At 58.4% G+C, this 21,861-nt stretch overlaps 12 non-coding genes across 12 annotated transcripts; all 12 read left to right on the top strand.

The window, feature by feature from the left end:
- The first annotated feature begins 1,101 nt into the window (after positions 1-1,101).
- On the top strand, positions 1,102-1,184 carry TRNAL-AAG (transfer RNA leucine (anticodon AAG)). The gene has a single exon. It is a non-coding gene; the product is annotated as a tRNA-Leu (tRNA).
- A 142-nt stretch (positions 1,185-1,326) lies between these two features.
- TRNAL-CAG (transfer RNA leucine (anticodon CAG)) lies at positions 1,327-1,409 on the top strand. Its single transcript has one exon. It is a non-coding gene; the product is annotated as a tRNA-Leu (tRNA).
- Positions 1,410-4,588: 3,179 nt separating this feature from the next.
- On the top strand, positions 4,589-4,671 carry TRNAL-AAG (transfer RNA leucine (anticodon AAG)). Its single transcript has one exon. It is a non-coding gene; the product is annotated as a tRNA-Leu (tRNA).
- Positions 4,672-4,813: 142 nt separating this feature from the next.
- On the top strand, positions 4,814-4,896 carry TRNAL-CAG (transfer RNA leucine (anticodon CAG)). The gene has a single exon. It is a non-coding gene; the product is annotated as a tRNA-Leu (tRNA).
- Positions 4,897-8,080: 3,184 nt separating this feature from the next.
- Positions 8,081-8,163, top strand: TRNAL-AAG (transfer RNA leucine (anticodon AAG)). The gene has a single exon. It is a non-coding gene; the product is annotated as a tRNA-Leu (tRNA).
- Positions 8,164-8,305: 142 nt separating this feature from the next.
- Positions 8,306-8,388, top strand: TRNAL-CAG (transfer RNA leucine (anticodon CAG)). The gene has a single exon. It is a non-coding gene; the product is annotated as a tRNA-Leu (tRNA).
- A 3,179-nt stretch (positions 8,389-11,567) lies between these two features.
- TRNAL-AAG (transfer RNA leucine (anticodon AAG)) lies at positions 11,568-11,650 on the top strand. Its single transcript has one exon. It is a non-coding gene; the product is annotated as a tRNA-Leu (tRNA).
- A 142-nt stretch (positions 11,651-11,792) lies between these two features.
- TRNAL-CAG (transfer RNA leucine (anticodon CAG)) lies at positions 11,793-11,875 on the top strand. Its single transcript has one exon. It is a non-coding gene; the product is annotated as a tRNA-Leu (tRNA).
- Positions 11,876-15,074: 3,199 nt separating this feature from the next.
- On the top strand, positions 15,075-15,159 carry TRNAL-AAG (transfer RNA leucine (anticodon AAG)). Its single transcript has one exon. It is a non-coding gene; the product is annotated as a tRNA-Leu (tRNA).
- Positions 15,160-15,302: 143 nt separating this feature from the next.
- On the top strand, positions 15,303-15,385 carry TRNAL-CAG (transfer RNA leucine (anticodon CAG)). Its single transcript has one exon. It is a non-coding gene; the product is annotated as a tRNA-Leu (tRNA).
- Positions 15,386-18,568: 3,183 nt separating this feature from the next.
- Positions 18,569-18,651, top strand: TRNAL-AAG (transfer RNA leucine (anticodon AAG)). Its single transcript has one exon. It is a non-coding gene; the product is annotated as a tRNA-Leu (tRNA).
- Positions 18,652-18,793: 142 nt separating this feature from the next.
- On the top strand, positions 18,794-18,876 carry TRNAL-CAG (transfer RNA leucine (anticodon CAG)). The gene has a single exon. It is a non-coding gene; the product is annotated as a tRNA-Leu (tRNA).
- Positions 18,877-21,861: the final 2,985 nt, after the last annotated feature.

Here is a 21,861-nt window from a genome sequence, read left to right as displayed (position 1 = left end):
GAGAAGCACACGAGTGGGTCGCCTCTGCGTGGTCCTTCTTCCTTTCTACGGCGGAGGAGGGAGCCATTCCGCTTCTGGCAGTCTCCCAGGCTGTTGCTTCAGATGGGGATTGCAGTCTGATGAGGCCCTTTGCCTGTTAAGCGCAGCTTCAGCTGACGACGAGGTCGCCACGCCTCTTCAAGTGGTCTCCCGGAACCAACTTCAACTCCAAGCACAGGGCCGCCCCTGACAACTTCACATCCACAAATGATACAGATCTAGCAGCAGCAGCAGCAACAAGACATTCCGTGAATGACCAGCTCTCATGAGACCCCTCATCTGGCCCACTTGGCACAGCGTTAGGTCGAAGCTTTGGACCGTGGTTACAGCAATGGTTCTGCTAGTCGTTGTCAAATCCAAGAACATCACAGAGGGCTGATCCCCAGGCTGATTCCAACGAGGCTCAGGAAAGCAACAATGCCTCAAAGACGTCCCAGGCTCAGAATCCCAACGGACACAGTCAGTGAAATCACCTGAAAGAGAAGACAAATGCAGAGCAACAGTCAAGCCAAGTCACTCACCCCAAAGGAACTTACTCACGCCTGGTTCGTTCAGCAGGGGGGCTCTCCTTCTCAAACTCCCCCGTTTGCATGCGCTCGAGTGTCCGTTTGGGCTGCATTCTTTGCTGCCTGCTCTTGCGTGGCTCTCCCCGTGCTGTTTTCTTCCAGCGTGGCCATTTTCAGAAAGAAAAGGGGAAAAGGCCAGCAGTACGCTGGCGTGAGGCGCGCCGCCGCCTTTTGAATTCCACTGACTGCCACCCAGGAGAAAAACTTGCCAGCTGGGTGGGGCTGAATGAGTGGTCCAGAGCGCTGCCTTGTGGGGAGGTGTGGCTTCCCAATGCCACTCCTGAAAGTGGGCTGTCGGGCTTTTGTTGCTCGGGGGCAGGGAGGCTCCCTGCTCTTTTGCGTCAGTTGGTTTCAGGGGTTTCCTGTTGATCTGCTGGCAGGAGTTTTCCCGCCCCCCGGGGCCTGGTTGGGAAAGCAGGCCACCTGCTGGCGGGGGCCATGTCCCCCTGCCACCGCCAGCGGCGGGCAGAAAAGAAGGGGAGGGGCCCTTCTGGTCGTCAGGGTGGCCGAGCGGTCTAAGGCGCTGCGTTAAGGTCGCAGTCTCCCCTGGAGGCGTGGGTTCGAATCCCACCCCTGGCAGGCGGCTGACTTTTTCAGGGACCACCGTCTCCTCTTGGCAGCCAGGCCTGGAGCTTTTGTTGGCAGCAGCGGCCCTGACTCCCAGTGGGCCGGAGTGCTGCCTCTCTGCCCACAGGTAGCTGAGGGAGGAGCCCAGCCGGCCGTCAGGGTGGCCGAGCGGTCCAAGGCGCTGCGTTCAGGTCGCAGTCTCTCCTGGAGGCGTGGGTTCGAATCCCACCCCTGACAGGCGTGGGCGCTCCCGTGAAGGCCAGCGGTCCTTTGGAGGTGGTGCCTCTTCTCTTCTCTTCCCGCCCCAAAAGGCGGGCTGCCCTGGTGTGCCCAATTGGCCGGCGGGGAGGGAAGGGCACAGCAATGAGAAAATCCACAGGAGACTCTTTGCTACAGGCTGTGGGATTTTCCACCCCACTGGGTGCAGCACATGCTGCGGGGGAACAGGGCACATTCGGAGGACCCCCGCCTCCCTCAAGCAAAACAGGCCCTTGGCTGACCTCTTACGGAGGTGATGGCAAGATGCTTTGGGCCACAACCCCACAGCAGGAGAGGCCGACGAGGCCGCCCTTCGGCTCGGTGCGTGCCGAGCCCTTGTCCCTTGGGTTGCGGCCCAATTGCCGGGAGCTTCTTCGAAACATCCACAACTGGCCCCAGGACGAGCAACTGACGGGAGCCTTCAAGTGATTGCAAATGGCACGGGTGCCCTCTGCCTACCGAGACGTGCGCTGGAGCCTCTTTCCTGGGAAATGCCCGGGCGGCACGTGCCCCGCAGCAGGGGATGCCGGGCCCTGTCAGGCCGGGGAACCGTTTGAAAAGAGGGACCGCTTTCTGGAGGATCGGTACTTTACTCGGCAGCCCTCGGGGCTTCACGCTACGCCCTGGCGAGTGCCACAGTCGGTCAGAGAAGATTCTTTCCAGCTAACCTGCGGTCTCGCGGGAAACCCATCGCTGGATCCATGCCGTAGAGCCGCTGTCGAGAGCGTCTTCAGCACCGACGGCACTTCTCCCTCACAGTAGCTCAGCGGCCTCGTGCTGCCGTTAAACGGCTGGCCACGCTGGAAAAGGAAACGGTTTGTTCCTCGCTGCGTCTGGGACCAGGAGGGGCCTGGATTCCATCCAGATGGCCTTTCTGTCTTTCCTGGTGGGGAGGGGATTTTCTGGGGGGGAGCGCAGAGAAGTTGGACTCCATCTTTCGGGCTCCCCCAGGGGCATTGTTGGAATTTCCACAAACTGCTTGTTTTTCATCACCGGTGCTAGTTCCAACCCCTGCTTTTGCGGCCTTCTCCTGCTGCGCTTTTCCCGTCTCTGCTTTCTGGATTGCTTTCTACCCTGGGGGTTCCTACCAGGTGTGAGACACTGAAAATCGGACCAACAAGGTTTGGGACCAGGATGGGCCGAGCTTTGGCGCGGCTTGTCTTTCTCTCCTGGTGGAGAGAGGCTTTTCGGGGATGCCTGGGACAAGTTGGGCTGCGTGTTTAGGGCCCAAGACGTGTCGCTTGCTTGAGCTGACATTTCTTCTTGCCTTCCCCTTCGCAGTAGCATTGCTGGATGAGTCCTTTTTGGCCATGCTAGTTCTGCCTCTTCTCATCTCTTGCCCTGTTCTGGGCTCTTTTCAACTAGCGCTCTTTGAACGTTTAGAAGGAGCACGTTAGGGGTGGAGCGCTGCCTGCTGCCAGAAGTGACTAGCTGCCAGTGGCCTCCCTGGACAGAGCCACCTCCTCCTCCCTGCCCGCCCCGGATCGCTCAGAAAGCTCTTGATGCAGGCTGCAGCCGGGGGACTAAGCTGCCATCTGAAAAGTCTTTGCAGTACGTCCTCTCTTCGCGTGGGTCAGCAGCCCTTCCGGGCTGCGTTTGCGTAGCAGATGCGCTCCTGAAGCGATGAGCTGGGTTCGAGACGGGAGAGCGCAGGCAAAATGGAGGAGGGTCAGGGTCCCCTTAGCCTACAAGCATGGAACACTAGAACTGGAAGGGACCTCCAGAGGGCATCGGGTCCAGTTCCTTGCCCTCTTGGCAGGACCGACCACCCTTGTCAGGTGTCTAAGGCCTGAAATCCTAGTTACCTTTGGGAAATGAGGTCCTTTATTCCAACGTTGGGGTATTTTTTTTGTTTCTGAGCCCCTTGGGACTTAAAGGCCAACCCTGCAAACCTTGCAAAGCCAAAACAAGGCCTTACTTTGGACAATCTCTTCAAACAAGTGACAACAAATTGCATGGTTCCTAATGCGTAATGTGCGTGCAAATTGCACTTGGTAGCCTTGCTCACGTGAAGGGAAATCCATGCTTTCTTCCTGTCTGGGAGCACGTTCAAAATGGAGAAGCACACGAGTGGGTCGCCTCTGCGTGGTCCTTCTTCCTTTCTACGGCGGAGGAGGGAGCCATTCCGCTTCTGGCAGTCTCCCAGGCTGTTGCTTCAGATGGGGATTGCAGTCTGATGAGGCCCTTTGCCTGTTAAGCGCAGCTTCAGCTGACGACGAGGTCGCCACGCCTCTTCAAGTGGTCTCCCGGAACCAACTTCAACTCCAAGCACAGGGCCGCCCCTGACAACTTCACATCCACAAATGATACAGATCTAGCAGCAGCAGCAGCAACAAGACATTCCGTGAATGACCAGCTCTCATGAGACCCCTCATCTGGCCCACTTGGCACAGCGTTAGGTCGAAGCTTTGGACCGTGGTTACAGCAATGGTTCTGCTAGTCGTTGTCAAATCCAAGAACATCACAGAGGGCTGATCCCCAGGCTGATTCCAACGAGGCTCAGGAAAGCAACAATGCCTCAAAGACGTCCCAGGCTCAGAATCCCAACGGACACAGTCAGTGAAATCACCTGAAAGAGAAGACAAATGCAGAGCAACAGTCAAGCCAAGTCACTCACCCCAAAGGAACTTACTCACGCCTGGTTCGTTCAGCAGGGGGGCTCTCCTTCTCAAACTCCCCCGTTTGCATGCGCTCGAGTGTCCGTTTGGGCTGCATTCTTTGCTGCCTGCTCTTGCGTGGCTCTCCCCGTGCTGTTTTCTTCCAGCGTGGCCATTTTCAGAAAGAAAAGGGGAAAAGGCCAGCAGTACGCTGGCGTGAGGCGCGCCGCCGCCTTTTGAATTCCACTGACTGCCACCCAGGAGAAAAACTTGCCAGCTGGGTGGGGCTGAATGAGTGGTCCAGAGCGCTGCCTTGTGGGGAGGTGTGGCTTCCCAATGCCACTCCTGAAAGTGGGCTGTCGGGCTTTTGTTGCTCGGGGGCAGGGAGGCTCCCTGCTCTTTTGCGTCAGTTGGTTTCAGGGGTTTCCTGTTGATCTGCTGGCAGGAGTTTTCCCGCCCCCCGGGGCCTGGTTGGGAAAGCAGGCCACCTGCTGGCGGGGGCCATGTCCCCCTGCCACCGCCAGCGGCGGGCAGAAAAGAAGGGGAGGGGCCCTTCTGGCCGTCAGGGTGGCCGAGCGGTCTAAGGCGCTGCGTTAAGGTCGCAGTCTCCCCTGGAGGCGTGGGTTCGAATCCCACCCCTGGCAGGCGGCTGACTTTTTCAGGGACCACCGTCTCCTCTTGGCAGCCAGGCCTGGAGCTTTTGTTGGCAGCAGCGGCCCTGACTCCCAGTGGGCCGGAGTGCTGCCTCTCTGCCCACAGGTAGCTGAGGGAGGAGCCCAGCCGGCCGTCAGGGTGGCCGAGCGGTCCAAGGCGCTGCGTTCAGGTCGCAGTCTCTCCTGGAGGCGTGGGTTCGAATCCCACCCCTGACAGGCGTGGGCGCTCCCGTGAAGGCCAGCGGTCCTTTGGAGGTGGTGCCTCTTCTCTTCTCTTCTCTTCCCGCCCCAAAAGGCGGGCTGCCCTGGTGTGCCCAATTGGCCGGCGGGGAGGGAAGGGCACAGCAATGAGAAAATCCACAGGAGACTCTTTGCTACAGGCTGTGGGATTTTCCACCCCACTGGGTGCAGCACATGCTGCGGGGGAACAGGGCACATTCGGAGGACCCCCGCCTCCCTCAAGCAAAACAGGCCCTTGGCTGACCTCTTACGGAGGTGATGGCAAGATGCTTTGGGCCACAACCCCACAGCAGGAGAGGCCGACGAGGCCGCCCTTCGGCTCGGTGCGTGCCGAGCCCTTGTCCCTTGGGTTGCGGCCCAATTGCCGGGAGCTTCTTCGAAACATCCACAACTGGCCCCAGGACGAGCAACTGACGGGAGCCTTCAAGTGATTGCAAATGGCACGGGTGCCCTCTGCCTACCGAGACGTGCGCTGGAGCCTCTTTCCTGGGAAATGCCCGGGCGGCACGTGCCCCGCAGCAGGGGATGCCGGGCCCTGTCAGGCCGGGGAACCGTTTGAAAAGAGGGACCGCTTTCTGGAGGATCGGTACTTTACTCGGCAGCCCTCGGGGCTTCACGCTACGCCCTGGCGAGTGCCACAGTCGGTCAGAGAAGATTCTTTCCAGCTAACCTGCGGTCTCGCGGGAAACCCATCGCTGGATCCATGCCGTAGAGCCGCTGTCGAGAGCGTCTTCAGCACCGACGGCACTTCTCCCTCACAGTAGCTCAGCGGCCTCGTGCTGCCGTTAAACGGCTGGCCACGCTGGAAAAGGAAACGGTTTGTTCCTCGCTGCGTCTGGGACCAGGAGGGGCCTGGATTCCATCCAGATGGCCTTTCTGTCTTTCCTGGTGGGGAGGGGATTTTCTGGGGGGGAGCGCAGAGAAGTTGGACTCCATCTTTCGGGCTCCCCCAGGGGCATTGTTGGAATTTCCACAAACTGCTTGTTTTTCATCACCGGTGCTAGTTCCAACCCCTGCTTTTGCGGCCTTCTCCTGCTGCGCTTTTCCCGTCTCTGCTTTCTGGATTGCTTTCTACCCTGGGGGTTCCTACCAGGTGTGAGACACTGAAAATCGGACCAACAAGGTTTGGGACCAGGATGGGCCGAGCTTTGGCGCGGCTTGTCTTTCTCTCCTGGTGGAGAGAGGCTTTTCGGGGATGCCTGGGACAAGTTGGGCTGCGTGTTTAGGGCCCAAGACGTGTCGCTTGCTTGAGCTGACATTTCTTCTTGCCTTCCCCTTCGCAGTAGCATTGCTGGATGAGTCCTTTTTGGCCATGCTAGTTCTGCCTCTTCTCATCTCTTGCCCTGTTCTGGGCTCTTTTCAACTAGCGCTCTTTGAACGTTTAGAAGGAGCACGTTAGGGGTGGAGCGCTGCCTGCTGCCAGAAGTGACTAGCTGCCAGTGGCCTCCCTGGACAGAGCCACCTCCTCCTCCCTGCCCGCCCCGGATCGCTCAGAAAGCTCTTGATGCAGGCTGCAGCCGGGGGACTAAGCTGCCATCTGAAAAGTCTTTGCAGTACGTCCTCTCTTCGCGTGGGTCAGCAGCCCTTCCGGGCTGCGTTTGCGTAGCAGATGCGCTCCTGAAGCGATGAGCTGGGTTCGAGACGGGAGAGCGCAGGCAAAATGGAGGAGGGTCAGGGTCCCCTTAGCCTACAAGCATGGAACACTAGAACTGGAAGGGACCTCCAGAGGGCATCGGGTCCAGTTCCTTGCCCTCTTGGCAGGACCGACCACCCTTGTCAGGTGTCTAAGGCCTGAAATCCTAGTTACCTTTGGGAAATGAGGTCCTTTATTCCAACGTTGGGGTATTTTTTTTGTTTCTGAGCCCCTTGGGACTTAAAGGCCAACCCTGCAAACCTTGCAAAGCCAAAACAAGGCCTTACTTTGGACAATCTCTTCAAACAAGTGACAACAAATTGCATGGTTCCTAATGCGTAATGTGCGTGCAAATTGCACTTGGTAGCCTTGCTCACGTGAAGGGAAATCCATGCTTTCTTCCTGTCTGGGAGCACGTTCAAAATGGAGAAGCACACGAGTGGGTCGCCTCTGCGTGGTCCTTCTTCCTTTCTACGGCGGAGGAGGGAGCCATTCCGCTTCTGGCAGTCTCCCAGGCTGTTGCTTCAGATGGGGATTGCAGTCTGATGAGGCCCTTTGCCTGTTAAGCGCAGCTTCAGCTGACGACGAGGTCGCCACGCCTCTTCAAGTGGTCTCCCGGAACCAACTTCAACTCCAAGCACAGGGCCGCCCCTGACAACTTCACATCCACAAATGATACAGATCTAGCAGCAGCAGCAGCAACAAGACATTCCGTGAATGACCAGCTCTCATGAGACCCCTCATCTGGCCCACTTGGCACAGCGTTAGGTCGAAGCTTTGGACCGTGGTTACAGCAATGGTTCTGCTAGTCGTTGTCAAATCCAAGAACATCACAGAGGGCTGATCCCCAGGCTGATTCCAACGAGGCTCAGGAAAGCAACAATGCCTCAAAGACGTCCCAGGCTCAGAATCCCAACGGACACAGTCAGTGAAATCACCTGAAAGAGAAGACAAATGCAGAGCAACAGTCAAGCCAAGTCACTCACCCCAAAGGAACTTACTCACGCCTGGTTCGTTCAGCAGGGGGGCTCTCCTTCTCAAACTCCCCCGTTTGCATGCGCTCGAGTGTCCGTTTGGGCTGCATTCTTTGCTGCCTGCTCTTGCGTGGCTCTCCCCGTGCTGTTTTCTTCCAGCGTGGCCATTTTCAGAAAGAAAAGGGGAAAAGGCCAGCAGTACGCTGGCGTGAGGCGCGCCGCCGCCTTTTGAATTCCACTGACTGCCACCCAGGAGAAAAACTTGCCAGCTGGGTGGGGCTGAATGAGTGGTCCAGAGCGCTGCCTTGTGGGGAGGTGTGGCTTCCCAATGCCACTCCTGAAAGTGGGCTGTCGGGCTTTTGTTGCTCGGGGGCAGGGAGGCTCCCTGCTCTTTTGCGTCAGTTGGTTTCAGGGGTTTCCTGTTGATCTGCTGGCAGGAGTTTTCCCGCCCCCCGGGGCCTGGTTGGGAAAGCAGGCCACCTGCTGGCGGGGGCCATGTCCCCCTGCCACCGCCAGCGGCGGGCAGAAAAGAAGGGGAGGGGCCCTTCTGGTCATCAGGGTGGCCGAGCGGTCTAAGGCGCTGCGTTAAGGTCGCAGTCTCCCCTGGAGGCGTGGGTTCGAATCCCACCCCTGGCAGGCGGCTGACTTTTTCAGGGACCACCGTCTCCTCTTGGCAGCCAGGCCTGGAGCTTTTGTTGGCAGCAGCGGCCCTGACTCCCAGTGGGCCGGAGTGCTGCCTCTCTGCCCACAGGTAGCTGAGGGAGGAGCCCAGCCGGCCATCAGGGTGGCCGAGCGGTCCAAGGCGCTGCGTTCAGGTCGCAGTCTCTCCTGGAGGCGTGGGTTCGAATCCCACCCCTGACAGGCGTGGGCGCTCCCGTGAAGGCCAGCGGTCCTTTGGAGGTGGTGCCTCTTCTCTTCTCTTCCCGCCCCAAAAGGCGGGCTGCCCTGGTGTGCCCAATTGGCCGGCGGGGAGGGAAGGGCACAGCAATGAGAAAATCCACAGGAGACTCTTTGCTACAGGCTGTGGGATTTTCCACCCCACTGGGTGCAGCACATGCTGCGGGGGAACAGGGCACATTCGGAGGACCCCCGCCTCCCTCAAGCAAAACAGGCCCTTGGCTGACCTCTTACGGAGGTGATGGCAAGATGCTTTGGGCCACAACCCCACAGCAGGAGAGGCCGACGAGGCCGCCCTTCGGCTCGGTGCGTGCCGAGCCCTTGTCCCTTGGGTTGCGGCCCAATTGCCGGGAGCTTCTTCGAAACATCCACAACTGGCCCCAGGACGAGCAACTGACGGGAGCCTTCAAGTGATTGCAAATGGCACGGGTGCCCTCTGCCTACCGAGACGTGCGCTGGAGCCTCTTTCCTGGGAAATGCCCGGGCGGCACGTGCCCCGCAGCAGGGGATGCCGGGCCCTGTCAGGCCGGGGAACCGTTTGAAAAGAGGGACCGCTTTCTGGAGGATCGGTACTTTACTCGGCAGCCCTCGGGGCTTCACGCTACGCCCTGGCGAGTGCCACAGTCGGTCAGAGAAGATTCTTTCCAGCTAACCTGCGGTCTCGCGGGAAACCCATCGCTGGATCCATGCCGTAGAGCCGCTGTCGAGAGCGTCTTCAGCACCGACGGCACTTCTCCCTCACAGTAGCTCAGCGGCCTCGTGCTGCCGTTAAACGGCTGGCCACGCTGGAAAAGGAAACGGTTTGTTCCTCGCTGCGTCTGGGACCAGGAGGGGCCTGGATTCCATCCAGATGGCCTTTCTGTCTTTCCTGGTGGGGAGGGGATTTTCTGGGGGGGAGCGCAGAGAAGTTGGACTCCATCTTTCGGGCTCCCCCAGGGGCATTGTTGGAATTTCCACAAACTGCTTGTTTTTCATCACCGGTGCTAGTTCCAACCCCTGCTTTTGCGGCCTTCTCCTGCTGCGCTTTTCCCGTCTCTGCTTTCTGGATTGCTTTCTACCCTGGGGGTTCCTACCAGGTGTGAGACACTGAAAATCGGACCAACAAGGTTTGGGACCAGGATGGGCCGAGCTTTGGCGCGGCTTGTCTTTCTCTCCTGGTGGAGAGAGGCTTTTCGGGGATGCCTGGGACAAGTTGGGCTGCGTGTTTAGGGCCCAAGACGTGTCGCTTGCTTGAGCTGACATTTCTTCTTGCCTTCCCCTTCGCAGTAGCATTGCTGGATGAGTCCTTTTTGGCCATGCTAGTTCTGCCTCTTCTCATCTCTTGCCCTGTTCTGGGCTCTTTTCAACTAGCGCTCTTTGAACGTTTAGAAGGAGCACGTTAGGGGTGGAGCGCTGCCTGCTGCCAGAAGTGACTAGCTGCCAGTGGCCTCCCTGGACAGAGCCACCTCCTCCTCCCTGCCCGCCCTGGATCGCTCAGAAAGCTCTTGATGCAGGCTGCAGCCGGGGGACTAAGCTGCCATCTGAAAAGTCTTTGCAGTACGTCCTCTCTTCGCGTGGGTCAGCAGCCCTTCCGGGCTGCGTTTGCGTAGCAGATGCGCTCCTGAAGCGATGAGCTGGGTTCGAGACGGGAGAGCGCAGGCAAAATGGAGGAGGGTCAGGGTCCCCTTAGCCTACAAGCATGGAACACTAGAACTGGAAGGGACCTCCAGAGGGCATCGGGTCCAGTTCCTTGCCCTCTTGGCAGGACCGACCACCCTTGTCAGGTGTCTAAGGCCTGAAATCCTAGTTACCTTTGGGAAATGAGGTCCTTTATTCCAACGTTGGGGTATTTTTTTTGTTTCTGAGCCCCTTGGGACTTAAAGGCCAACCCTGCAAACCTTGCAAAGCCAAAACAAGGCCTTACTTTGGACAATCTCTTCAAACAAGTGACAACAAATTGCATGGTTCCTAATGCGTAATGTGCGTGCAAATTGCACTTGGTAGCCTTGCTCACGTGAAGGGAAATCCATGCTTTCTTCCTGTCTGGGAGCACGTTCAAAATGGAGAAGCACACGAGTGGGTCGCCTCTGCGTGGTCCTTCTTCCTTTCTACGGCGGAGGAGGGAGCCATTCCGCTTCTGGCAGTCTCCCAGGCTGTTGCTTCAGATGGGGATTGCAGTCTGATGAGGCCCTTTGCCTGTTAAGCGCAGCTTCAGCTGACGACGAGGTCGCCACGCCTCTTCAAGTGGTCTCCCGGAACCAACTTCAACTCCAAGCACAGGGCCGCCCCTGACAACTTCACATCCACAAATGATACAGATCTAGCAGCAGCAGCAGCAACAAGACATTCCGTGAATGACCAGCTCTCATGAGACCCCTCATCTGGCCCACTTGGCACAGCGTTAGGTCGAAGCTTTGGACCGTGGTTACAGCAATGGTTCTGCTAGTCGTTGTCAAATCCAAGAACATCACAGAGGGCTGATCCCCAGGCTGATTCCAACGAGGCTCAGGAAAGCAACAATGCCTCAAAGACGTCCCAGGCTCAGAATCCCAACGGACACAGTCAGTGAAATCACCTGAAAGAGAAGACAAATGCAGAGCAACAGTCAAGCCAAGTCACTCACCCCAAAGGAACTTACTCACGCCTGGTTCGTTCAGCAGGGGGGCTCTCCTTCTCAAACTCCCCCGTTTGCATGCGCTCGAGTGTCCGTTTGGGCTGCATTCTTTGCTGCCTGCTCTTGCGTGGCTCTCCCCGTGCTGTTTTCTTCCAGCGTGGCCATTTTCAGAAAGAAAAGGGGAAAAGGCCAGCAGTACGCTGGCGTGAGGCGCGCCGCCGCCTTTTGAATTCCACTGACTGCCACCCAGGAGAAAAACTTGCCAGCTGGGTGGGGCTGAATGAGTGGTCCAGAGCGCTGCCTTGTGGGGAGGTGTGGCTTCCCAATGCCACTCCTGAAAGTGGGCTGTCGGGCTTTTGTTGCTCGGGGGCAGGGAGGCTCCCTGCTCTTTTGCGTCAGTTGGTTTCAGGGGTTTCCTGTTGATCTGCTGGCAGGAGTTTTCCCGCCCCCCGGGGCCTGGTTGGGAAAGCAGGCCACCTGCTGGCGGGGGCCATGTCCCCCTGCCACCGCCAGCGGCGGGCAGAAAAGAAGGGGAGGGGCCCTTCTGGCCGTCAGGGTGGCCGAGCGGTCTAAGGCGCTGCGTTAAGGTCGCAGTCTCCCCTGGAGGCGTGGGTTCGAATCCCACCCCTGGCAGGCGGCTGACTTTTTCAGGGACCACCGTCTCCTCTTGGCAGCCAGGCCTGGAGCTTTTGTTGGCAGCAGCGGCCCTGACTCCCAGTGGGCCGGAGTGCTGCCTCTCTGCCCACAGGTAGCTGAGGGAGGAGCCCAGCCGGCCGTCAGGGTGGCCGAGCGGTCCAAGGCGCTGCGTTCAGGTCGCAGTCTCTCCTGGAGGCGTGGGTTCGAATCCCACCCCTGACAGGCGTGGGCGCTCCCGTGAAGGCCAGCGGTCCTTTGGAGGTGGTGCCTCTTCTCTTCTCGCCTCTTCTCTTCCCGCCCCAAAAGGCGGGCTGCCCTGGTGTGCCCAATTGGCCGGCGGGGAGGGAAGAGCACAGCAATGAGAAAATCCACAGGAGACTCTTTGCTACAGGCTGTGGGATTTTCCACCCCACTGGGTGCAGCACATGCTGCGGGGGAACAGGGCACATTCGGAGGACCCCCGCCTCCCTCAAGCAAAACAGGCCCTTGGCTGACCTCTTACGGAGGTGATGGCAAGATGCTTTGGGCCACAACCCCACAGCAGGAGAGGCCGACGAGGCCGCCCTTCGGCTCGGTGCGTGCCGAGCCCTTGTCCCTTGGGTTGCGGCCCAATTGCCGGGAGCTTCTTCGAAACATCCACAACTGGCCCCAGGACGAGCAACTGACGGGAGCCTTCAAGTGATTGCAAATGGCACGGGTGCCCTCTGCCTACCGAGACGTGCGCTGGAGCCTCTTTCCTGGGAAATGCCCGGGCGGCACGTGCCCCGCAGCAGGGGATGCCGGGCCCTGTCAGGCCGGGGAACCGTTTGAAAAGAGGGACCGCTTTCTGGAGGATCGGGTACTTTACTCGGCAGCCCTCGGGGCTTCACGCTACGCCCTGGCGAGTGCCACAGTCGGTCAGAGAAGATTCTTTCCAGCTAACCTGCGGTCTCGCGGGAAACCCATCGCTGGATCCATGCCGTAGAGCCGCTGTCGAGAGCGTCTTCAGCACCGACGGCACTTCTCCCTCACAGTAGCTCAGCGGCCTCGTGCTGCCGTTAAACGGCTGGCCACGCTGGAAAAGGAAACGGTTTGTTCCTCGCTGCGTCTGGGACCAGGAGGGGCCTGGATTCCATCCAGATGGCCTTTCTGTCTTTCCTGGTGGGGAGGGGATTTTCTGGGGGGGAGCGCAGAGAAGTTGGACTCCATCTTTCGGGCTCCCCAGGGGCATTGTTGGAATTTCCACAAACTGCTTGTTTTCATCACCAGGTGCTAGTTCCAACCCCTGCTTTTGCGGCCTTCTCCTGCTGCGCTTTTCCCGTCTCTGCTTTCTGGATTGCTTTCTACCCTGGGGGTTCCTACCAGGTGTGAGACGCTGAAAATCGGACCAACAAGGTTTGGGACCAGGATGGGCCGAGCTTTGGCGCGGCTTGTCTTTCTCTCCTGGTGGAGAGAGGCTTTTCGGGGATGCCTGGGACAAGTTGGGCTGCGTGTTTAGGGCCCAAGACGTGTCGCTTGCTTGAGCTGACATTTCTTCTTGCCTTCCCCCTTCGCAGTAGCATTGCTGGATGAGTCCTTTTTGGCCATGCTAGTTCTGCCTCTTCTCATCTCTTGCCCTGTTCTGGCTCTTTTCAACTAGCGCTCTTTGAACGTTTAGAAGGAGCACGTTAGGGGTGGAGCGCTGCCTGCTGCCAGAAGTGACTAGCTGCCAGTGGCCTCCCTGGACAGAGCCACCTCCTACCTCCCTGCCCGCCCCGGATCGCTCAGAAAGCTCTTGATGCAGGCTGCAGCCGGGGGACTAAGCTGCCATCTGAAAAGTCTTTGCAGTACGTCCTCTCTTCGCGTGGGTCAGCAGCCCTTCCGGGCTGCGTTTTGCGTAGCAGATGCGCTCCTGAAGCGATGAGCTGGGTTCGAGACGGGAGAGCGCAGGCAAAATGGAGGAGGGTCAGGGTCCCCTTAGCCTACAAGCATGGAACACTAGAACTGGAAGGGACCTCCAGAGGGCATCGGGTCCAGTTCCTTGCCCTCTTGGCAGGACCGACCACCCTTGTCAGGTGTCTAAGGCCTGAAATCCTAGTTACCTTTGGGAAATGAGGTCCTTTATTCCAACGTTGGGGTATTTTTTTTGTTTCTGAGCCCCTTGGGACTTAAAGGCCAACCCTGCAAACCTTGCAAAGCCAAAACAGGCCTTACTTTGGACAATCTCTTCAAACAAGTGACAACAAATTGCATGGTTCCTAATGCGTAATGTGCGTGCAAATTGGCACTTGGTAGCCTTGCTCACGTGAAGGGAAATCCATTCTTTCTTCCTGTCTGGGAGCACGTTTCAAAATGGAGAAGCACACGAGTGGGTCGGCCTCTGCGTGGTCCTTCTTCCTTTCTACGGCGGAGGAGGGAGCCATTCCGCTTCTGGCAGTCTCCCAGGCTGTTGCTTCAGATGGGGATTGCAGTCTGATGAGGCCCTTTGCCTGTTAAGCGCAGCTTCAGCTGACGACGAGGTCGCCACGCCTCTTCAAGTGGTCTCCCGGAACCAACTTCAACTCCAAGCACAGGGGCCGCCCCTGACAACTTCACATCCACAAATGATACAGATCTAGCAGCAGCAGCAGCAACAAGACATTCCGTGAATGACCAGCTCTCATGAGACCCCTCATCTGGCCCACTTGGCACAGCGTTAGGTCGAAGCTTTGGACCGTGGTTACAGCAATGGTTCTGCTAGTCGTTGTCAAATCCAAGAACATCACAGAGGGCTGATCCCCAGGCTGATTCCAACGAGGCTCAGGAAAGCAACAATGCCTCAAAGACGTCCCAGGCTCAGAATCCCAACGGACACAGTCAGTGAAATCACCTGAAAGAGAAGACAAATGCAGAGCAACAGTCAAGCCAAGTCACTCACCCCAAAGGAACTTACTCACGCCTGGTTCGTTCAGCAGGGGGGGCTCTCCTTCTCAAACTCCCCCGTTTGCATGCGCTCGAGTGTCCGTTTGGGCTGCATTCTTTGCTGCCTGCTCTTGCGTGGCTCTCCCCGTGCTGTTTTCTTCCAGCGTGGCCATTTTCAGAAAGAAAAGGGGAAAAGGCCAGCAGTACGCTGGCGTGAGGCGCGCCGCTGCCTTTTGAATTCCACTGACTGCCACCCAGGAGAAAAACTTGCCAGCTGGGTGGGGCTGAATGAGTGGTCCAGAGCGCTGCCTTGTGGGGAGGTGTGGCTTCCCAATGCCACTCCTGAAAGTGGGCTGTCGGGCTTTTGTTGCTCGGGGGCAGGGAGGCTCCCTGCTCTTTTGCGTCAGTTGGTTTCAGGGGGTTTCCTGTTGATCTGCTGGCAGGAGTTTTCCCCGCCCCCCGGGGCCTGGTTGGGAAAGCAGGCCACCTGCTGGCGGGGGCCATGTCCCCCCTGCCACCGCCAGCGGCGGGCAGAAAAGAAGGGGAGGGGGCCCTTCTGGCCGTCAGGGTGGCCGAGCGGGTCTAAGGCGCTGCGTTAAGGTCGCAGTCTCCCCTGGAGGCGTGGGGTTCGAATCCCACCCCTGGCAGGCGGCTGACTTTTTCAGGGACCACCGTCTCCTCTTGGCAGCCAGGGCTGGAGCTTTTTGTTGGCAGCAGCGGCCCTGACTCCCAGTGGGCCGGAGTGCTGCCTCTCTGCCCACAGGTAGCTGAGGGAGGAGCCCAGCCGGCCGTCAGGGTGGCCGAGCGGTCCAAGGCGCTGCGTTCAGGTCGCAGTCTCTCCTGGAGGCGTGGGTTCGAATCCCACCCCTGACAGGCGTGGGCGCTCCCGTGAAGGCCAGCGGTCCTTTGGAGGTGGTGCCTCTTCTCTTCTCTTCTCTTCCCGCCCCAAAAGGCGGGCTGCCCTGGTGTGCCCAATTGGCCGGCGGGGAGGGAAGGGCACAGCAATGAGAAAATCCACAGGAGACTCTTTGCTACAGGCTGTGGGATTTTCCACCCCACTGGGTGCAGCACATGCTGCGGGGGAACAGGGCACATTCGGAGGACCCCCGCCTCCCTCAAGCAAAACAGGCCCTTGGCTGACCTCTTACGGAGGTGATGGCAAGATGCTTTGGGCCACAACCCCACAGCAGGAGAGGCCGACGAGGCCGCCCTTCGGCTCGGTGCGTGCCGAGCCCTTGTCCCTTGGGTTGCGGCCCAATTGCCGGGAGCTTCTTCGAAACATCCACAACTGGCCCCAGGACGAGCAACTGACGGGAGCCTTCAAGTGATTGCAAATGGCACGGGTGCCCTCTGCCTACCGAGACGTGCGCTGGAGCCTCTTTCCTGGGAAATGCCCGGGCGGCACGTGCCCCGCAGCAGGGGATGCCGGGCCCTGTCAGGCCGGGGAACCGTTTGAAAAGAGGGACCGCTTTCTGGAGGATCGGTACTTTACTCGGCAGCCCTCGGGGCTTCACGCTACGCCCTGGCGAGTGCCACAGTCGGTCAGAGAAGATTCTTTCCAGCTAACCTGCGGTCTCGCGGGAAACCCATCGCTGGATCCATGCCGTAGAGCCGCTGTCGAGAGCGTCTTCAGCACCGACGGCACTTCTCCCTCACAGTAGCTCAGCGGCCTCGTGCTGCCGTTAAACGGCTGGCCACGCTGGAAAAGGAAACGGTTTGTTCCTCGCTGCGTCTGGGACCAGGAGGGGCCTGGATTCCATCCAGATGGCCTTTCTGTCTTTCCTGGTGGGGAGGGGATTTTCTGGGGGGGAGCGCAGAGAAGTTGGACTCCATCTTTCGGGCTCCCCCAGGGGCATTGTTGGAATTTCCACAAACTGCTTGTTTTTCATCACCGGTGCTAGTTCCAACCCCTGCTTTTGCGGCCTTCTCCTGCTGCGCTTTTCCCGTCTCTGCTTTCTGGATTGCTTTCTACCCTGGGGGTTCCTACCAGGTGTGAGACGCTGAAAATCGGACCAACAAGGTTTGGGACCAGGATGGGCCGAGCTTTGGCGCGGCTTGTCTTTCTCTCCTGGTGGAGAGAGGCTTTTCGGGGATGCCTGGGACAAGTTGGGCTGCGTGTTTAGGGCCCAAGACGTGTCGCTTGCTTGAGCTGACATTTCTTCTTGCCTTCCCCTTCGCAGTAGCATTGCTGGATGAGTCCTTTTTGGCCATGCTAGTTCTGCCTCTTCTCATCTCTTGCCCTGTTCTGGGCTCTTTTCAACTAGCGCTCTTTGAACGTTTAGAAGGAGCACGTTAGGGGTGGAGCGCTGCCTGCTGCCAGAAGTGACTAGCTGCCAGTGGCCTCCCTGGACAGAGCCACCTCCTCCTCCCTGCCCGCCCCGGATCGCTCAGAAAGCTCTTGATGCAGGCTGCAGCCGGGGGACTAAGCTGCCATCTGAAAAGTCTTTGCAGTACGTCCTCTCTTCGCGTGGGTCAGCAGCCCTTCCGGGCTGCGTTTGCGTAGCAGATGCGCTCCTGAAGCGATGAGCTGGGTTCGAGACGGGAGAGCGCAGGCAAAATGGAGGAGGGTCAGGGTCCCCTTAGCCTACAAGCATGGAACACTAGAACTGGAAGGGACCTCCAGAGGGCATCGGGTCCAGTTCCTTGCCCTCTTGGCAGGACCGACCACCCTTGTCAGGTGTCTAAGGCCTGAAATCCTAGTTACCTTTGGGAAATGAGGTCCTTTATTCCAACGTTGGGGTATTTTTTTTGTTTCTGAGCCCCTTGGGACTTAAAGGCCAACCCTGCAAACCTTGCAAAGCCAAAACAAGGCCTTACTTTGGACAATCTCTTCAAACAAGTGACAACAAATTGCATGGTTCCTAATGCGTAATGTGCGTGCAAATTGCACTTGGTAGCCTTGCTCACGTGAAGGGAAATCCATTCTTTCTTCCTGTCTGGGAGCACGTTCAAAATGGAGAAGCACACGAGTGGGTCGCCTCTGCGTGGTCCTTCTTCCTTTCTACGGCGGAGGAGGGAGCCATTCCGCTTCTGGCAGTCTCCCAGGCTGTTGCTTCAGATGGGGATTGCAGTCTGATGAGGCCCTTTGCCTGTTAAGCGCAGCTTCAGCTGACGACGAGGTCGCCACGCCTCTTCAAGTGGTCTCCCGGAACCAACTTCAACTCCAAGCACAGGGCCGCCCCTGACAACTTCACATCCACAAATGATACAGATCTAGCAGCAGCAGCAGCAACAAGACATTCCGTGAATGACCAGCTCTCATGAGACCCCCCATCTGGCCCACTTGGCACAGCGTTAGGTCGAAGCTTTGGACCGTGGTTACAGCAATGGTTCTGCTAGTCGTTGTCAAATCCAAGAACATCACAGAGGGCTGATCCCCAGGCTGATTCCAACGAGGCTCAGGAAAGCAACAATGCCTCAAAGACGTCCCAGGCTCAGAATCCCAACGGACACAGTCAGTGAAATCACCTGAAAGAGAAGACAAATGCAGAGCAACAGTCAAGCCAAGTCACTCACCCCAAAGGAACTTACTCACGCCTGGTTCGTTCAGCAGGGGGCTCTCCTTCTCAAACTCCCCCGTTTGCATGCGCTCGAGTGTCCGTTTGGGCTGCATTCTTTGCTGCCTGCTCTTGCGTGGCTCTCCCCGTGCTGTTTTCTTCCAGCGTGGCCATTTTCAGAAAGAAAAGGGGAAAAGGCCAGCAGTACGCTGGCGTGAGGCGCGCCGCTGCCTTTTGAATTCCACTGACTGCCACCCAGGAGAAAAACTTGCCAGCTGGGTGGGGCTGAATGAGTGGTCCAGAGCGCTGCCTTGTGGGGAGGTGTGGCTTCCCAATGCCACTCCTGAAAGTGGGCTGTCGGGCTTTTGTTGCTCGGGGGCAGGGAGGCTCCCTGCTCTTTTGCGTCAGTTGGTTTCAGGGGTTTCCTGTTGATCTGCTGGCAGGAGTTTTCCCGCCCCCCGGGGCCTGGTTGGGAAAGCAGGCCACCTGCTGGCGGGGGCCATGTCCCCCTGCCACCGCCAGCGGCGGGCAGAAAAGAAGGGGAGGGGCCCTTCTGGCCGTCAGGGTGGCCGAGCGGTCTAAGGCGCTGCGTTAAGGTCGCAGTCTCCCCTGGAGGCGTGGGTTCGAATCCCACCCCTGGCAGGCGGCTGACTTTTTCAGGGACCACCGTCTCCTCTTGGCAGCCAGGGCTGGAGCTTTTGTTGGCAGCAGCGGCCCTGACTCCCAGTGGGCCGGAGTGCTGCCTCTCTGCCCACAGGTAGCTGAGGGAGGAGCCCAGCCGGCCGTCAGGGTGGCCGAGCGGTCCAAGGCGCTGCGTTCAGGTCGCAGTCTCTCCTGGAGGCGTGGGTTCGAATCCCACCCCTGACAGGCGTGGGCGCTCCCGTGAAGGCCAGCGGTCCTTTGGAGGTGGTGCCTCTTCTCTTCTCTTCTCTTCCCGCCCCAAAAGGCGGGCTGCCCTGGTGTGCCCAATTGGCCGGCGGGGAGGGAAGGGCACAGCAATGAGAAAATCCACAGGAGACTCTTTGCTACAGGCTGTGGGATTTTCCACCCCACTGGGTGCAGCACATGCTGCGGGGGAACAGGGCACATTCGGAGGACCCCCGCCTCCCTCAAGCAAAACAGGCCCTTGGCTGACCTCTTACGGAGGTGATGGCAAGATGCTTTGGGCCACAACCCCACAGCAGGAGAGGCCGACGAGGCCGCCCTTCGGCTCGGTGCGTGCCGAGCCCTTGTCCCTTGGGTTGCGGCCCAATTGCCGGGAGCTTCTTCGAAACATCCACAACTGGCCCCAGGACGAGCAACTGACGGGAGCCTTCAAGTGATTGCAAATGGCACGGGTGCCCTCTGCCTACCGAGACGTGCGCTGGAGCCTCTTTCCTGGGAAATGCCCGGGCGGCACGTGCCCCGCAGCAGGGGATGCCGGGCCCTGTCAGGCCGGGGAACCGTTTGAAAAGAGGGACCGCTTTCTGGAGGATCGGTACTTTACTCGGCAGCCCTCGGGGCTTCACGCTACGCCCTGGCGAGTGCCACAGTCGGTCAGAGAAGATTCTTTCCAGCTAACCTGCGGTCTCGCGGGAAACCCATCGCTGGATCCATGCCGTAGAGCCGCTGTCGAGAGCGTCTTCAGCACCGACGGCACTTCTCCCTCACAGTAGCTCAGCGGCCTCGTGCTGCCGTTAAACGGCTGGCCACGCTGGAAAAGGAAACGGTTTGTTCCTCGCTGCGTCTGGGACCAGGAGGGGCCTGGATTCCATCCAGATGGCCTTTCTGTCTTTCCTGGTGGGGAGGGGATTTTCTGGGGGGGAGCGCAGAGAAGTTGGACTCCATCTTTCGGGCTCCCCCAGGGGCATTGTTGGAATTTCCACAAACTGCTTGTTTTTCATCACCGGTGCTAGTTCCAACCCCTGCTTTTGCGGCCTTCTCCTGCTGCGCTTTTCCCGTCTCTGCTTTCTGGATTGCTTTCTACCCTGGGGGTTCCTACCAGGTGTGAGACGCTGAAAATCGGACCAACAAGGTTTGGGACCAGGATGGGCCGAGCTTTGGCGCGGCTTGTCTTTCTCTCCTGGTGGAGAGAGGCTTTTCGGGGATGCCTGGGACAAGTTGGGCTGCGTGTTTAGGGCCCAAGACGTGTCGCTTGCTTGAGCTGACATTTCTTCTTGCCTTCCCCTTCGCAGTAGCATTGCTGGATGAGTCCTTTTTGGCCATGCTAGTTCTGCCTCTTCTCATCTCTTGCCCTGTTCTGGGCTCTTTTCAACTAGCGCTCTTTGAACGTTTAGAAGGAGCACGTTAGGGGTGGAGCGCTGCCTGCTGCCAGAAGTGACTAGCTGCCAGTGGCCTCCCTGGACAGAGCCACCTCCTCCTCCCTGCCCGCCCCGGATCGCTCAGAAAGCTCTTGATGCAGGCTGCAGCCGGGGGACTAAGCTGCCATCTGAAAAGTCTTTGCAGTACGTCCTCTCTTCGCGTGGGTCAGCAGCCCTTCCGGGCTGCGTTTGCGTAGCAGATGCGCTCCTGAAGCGATGAGCTGGGTTCGAGACGGGAGAGCGCAGGCAAAATGGAGGAGGGTCAGGGTCCCCTTAGCCTACAAGCATGGAACACTAGAACTGGAAGGGACCTCCAGAGGGCATCGGGTCCAGTTCCTTGCCCTCTTGGCAGGACCGACCACCCTTGTCAGGTGTCTAAGGCCTGAAATCCTAGTTACCTTTGGGAAATGAGGTCCTTTATTCCAACGTTGGGGTATTTTTTTTGTTTCTGAGCCCCTTGGGACTTAAAGGCCAACCCTGCAAACCTTGCAAAGCCAAAACAAGGCCTTACTTTGGACAATCTCTTCAAACAAGTGACAACAAATTGCATGGTTCCTAATGCGTAATGTGCGTGCAAATTGCACTTGGTAGCCTTGCTCACGTGAAGGGAAATCCATTCTTTCTTCCTGTCTGGGAGCACGTTCAAAATGGAGAAGCACACGAGTGGGTCGCCTCTGCGTGGTCCTTCTTCCTTTCTACGGCGGAGGAGGGAGCCATTCCGCTTCTGGCAGTCTCCCAGGCTGTTGCTTCAGATGGGGATTGCAGTCTGATGAGGCCCTTTGCCTGTTAAGCGCAGCTTCAGCTGACGACGAGGTCGCCACGCCTCTTCAAGTGGTCTCCCGGAACCAACTTCAACTCCAAGCACAGGGCCGCCCCTGACAACTTCACATCCACAAATGATACAGATCTAGCAGCAGCAGCAGCAACAAGACATTCCGTGAATGACCAGCTCTCATGAGACCCCCCATCTGGCCCACTTGGCACAGCGTTAGGTCGAAGCTTTGGACCGTGGTTACAGCAATGGTTCTGCTAGTCGTTGTCAAATCCAAGAACATCACAGAGGGCTGATCCCCAGGCTGATTCCAACGAGGCTCAGGAAAGCAACAATGCCTCAAAGACGTCCCAGGCTCAGAATCCCAACGGACACAGTCAGTGAAATCACCTGAAAGAGAAGACAAATGCAGAGCAACAGTCAAGCCAAGTCACTCACCCCAAAGGAACTTACTCACGCCTGGTTCGTTCAGCAGGGGGCTCTCCTTCTCAAACTCCCCCGTTTGCATGCGCTCGAGTGTCCGTTTGGGCTGCATTCTTTGCTGCCTGCTCTTGCGTGGCTCTCCCCGTGCTGTTTTCTTCCAGCGTGGCCATTTTCAGAAAGAAAAGGGGAAAAGGCCAGCAGTACGCTGGCGTGAGGCGCGCCGCTGCCTTTTGAATTCCACTGACTGCCACCCAGGAGAAAAACTTGCCAGCTGGGTGGGGCTGAATGAGTGGTCCAGAGCGCTGCCTTGTGGGGAGGTGTGGCTTCCCAATGCCACTCCTGAAAGTGGGCTGTCGG

The sequence above is a fragment of the Carettochelys insculpta genome, chromosome 2 (genome assembly GCF_033958435.1).
Source record: "Carettochelys insculpta isolate YL-2023 chromosome 2, ASM3395843v1, whole genome shotgun sequence".
Lineage (NCBI taxonomy): Eukaryota > Metazoa > Chordata > Testudines > Carettochelyidae > Carettochelys > Carettochelys insculpta.
Note: the sequence above shows the minus strand (reverse complement) of the source record. Positions and strands in the feature narration are given on the sequence as shown.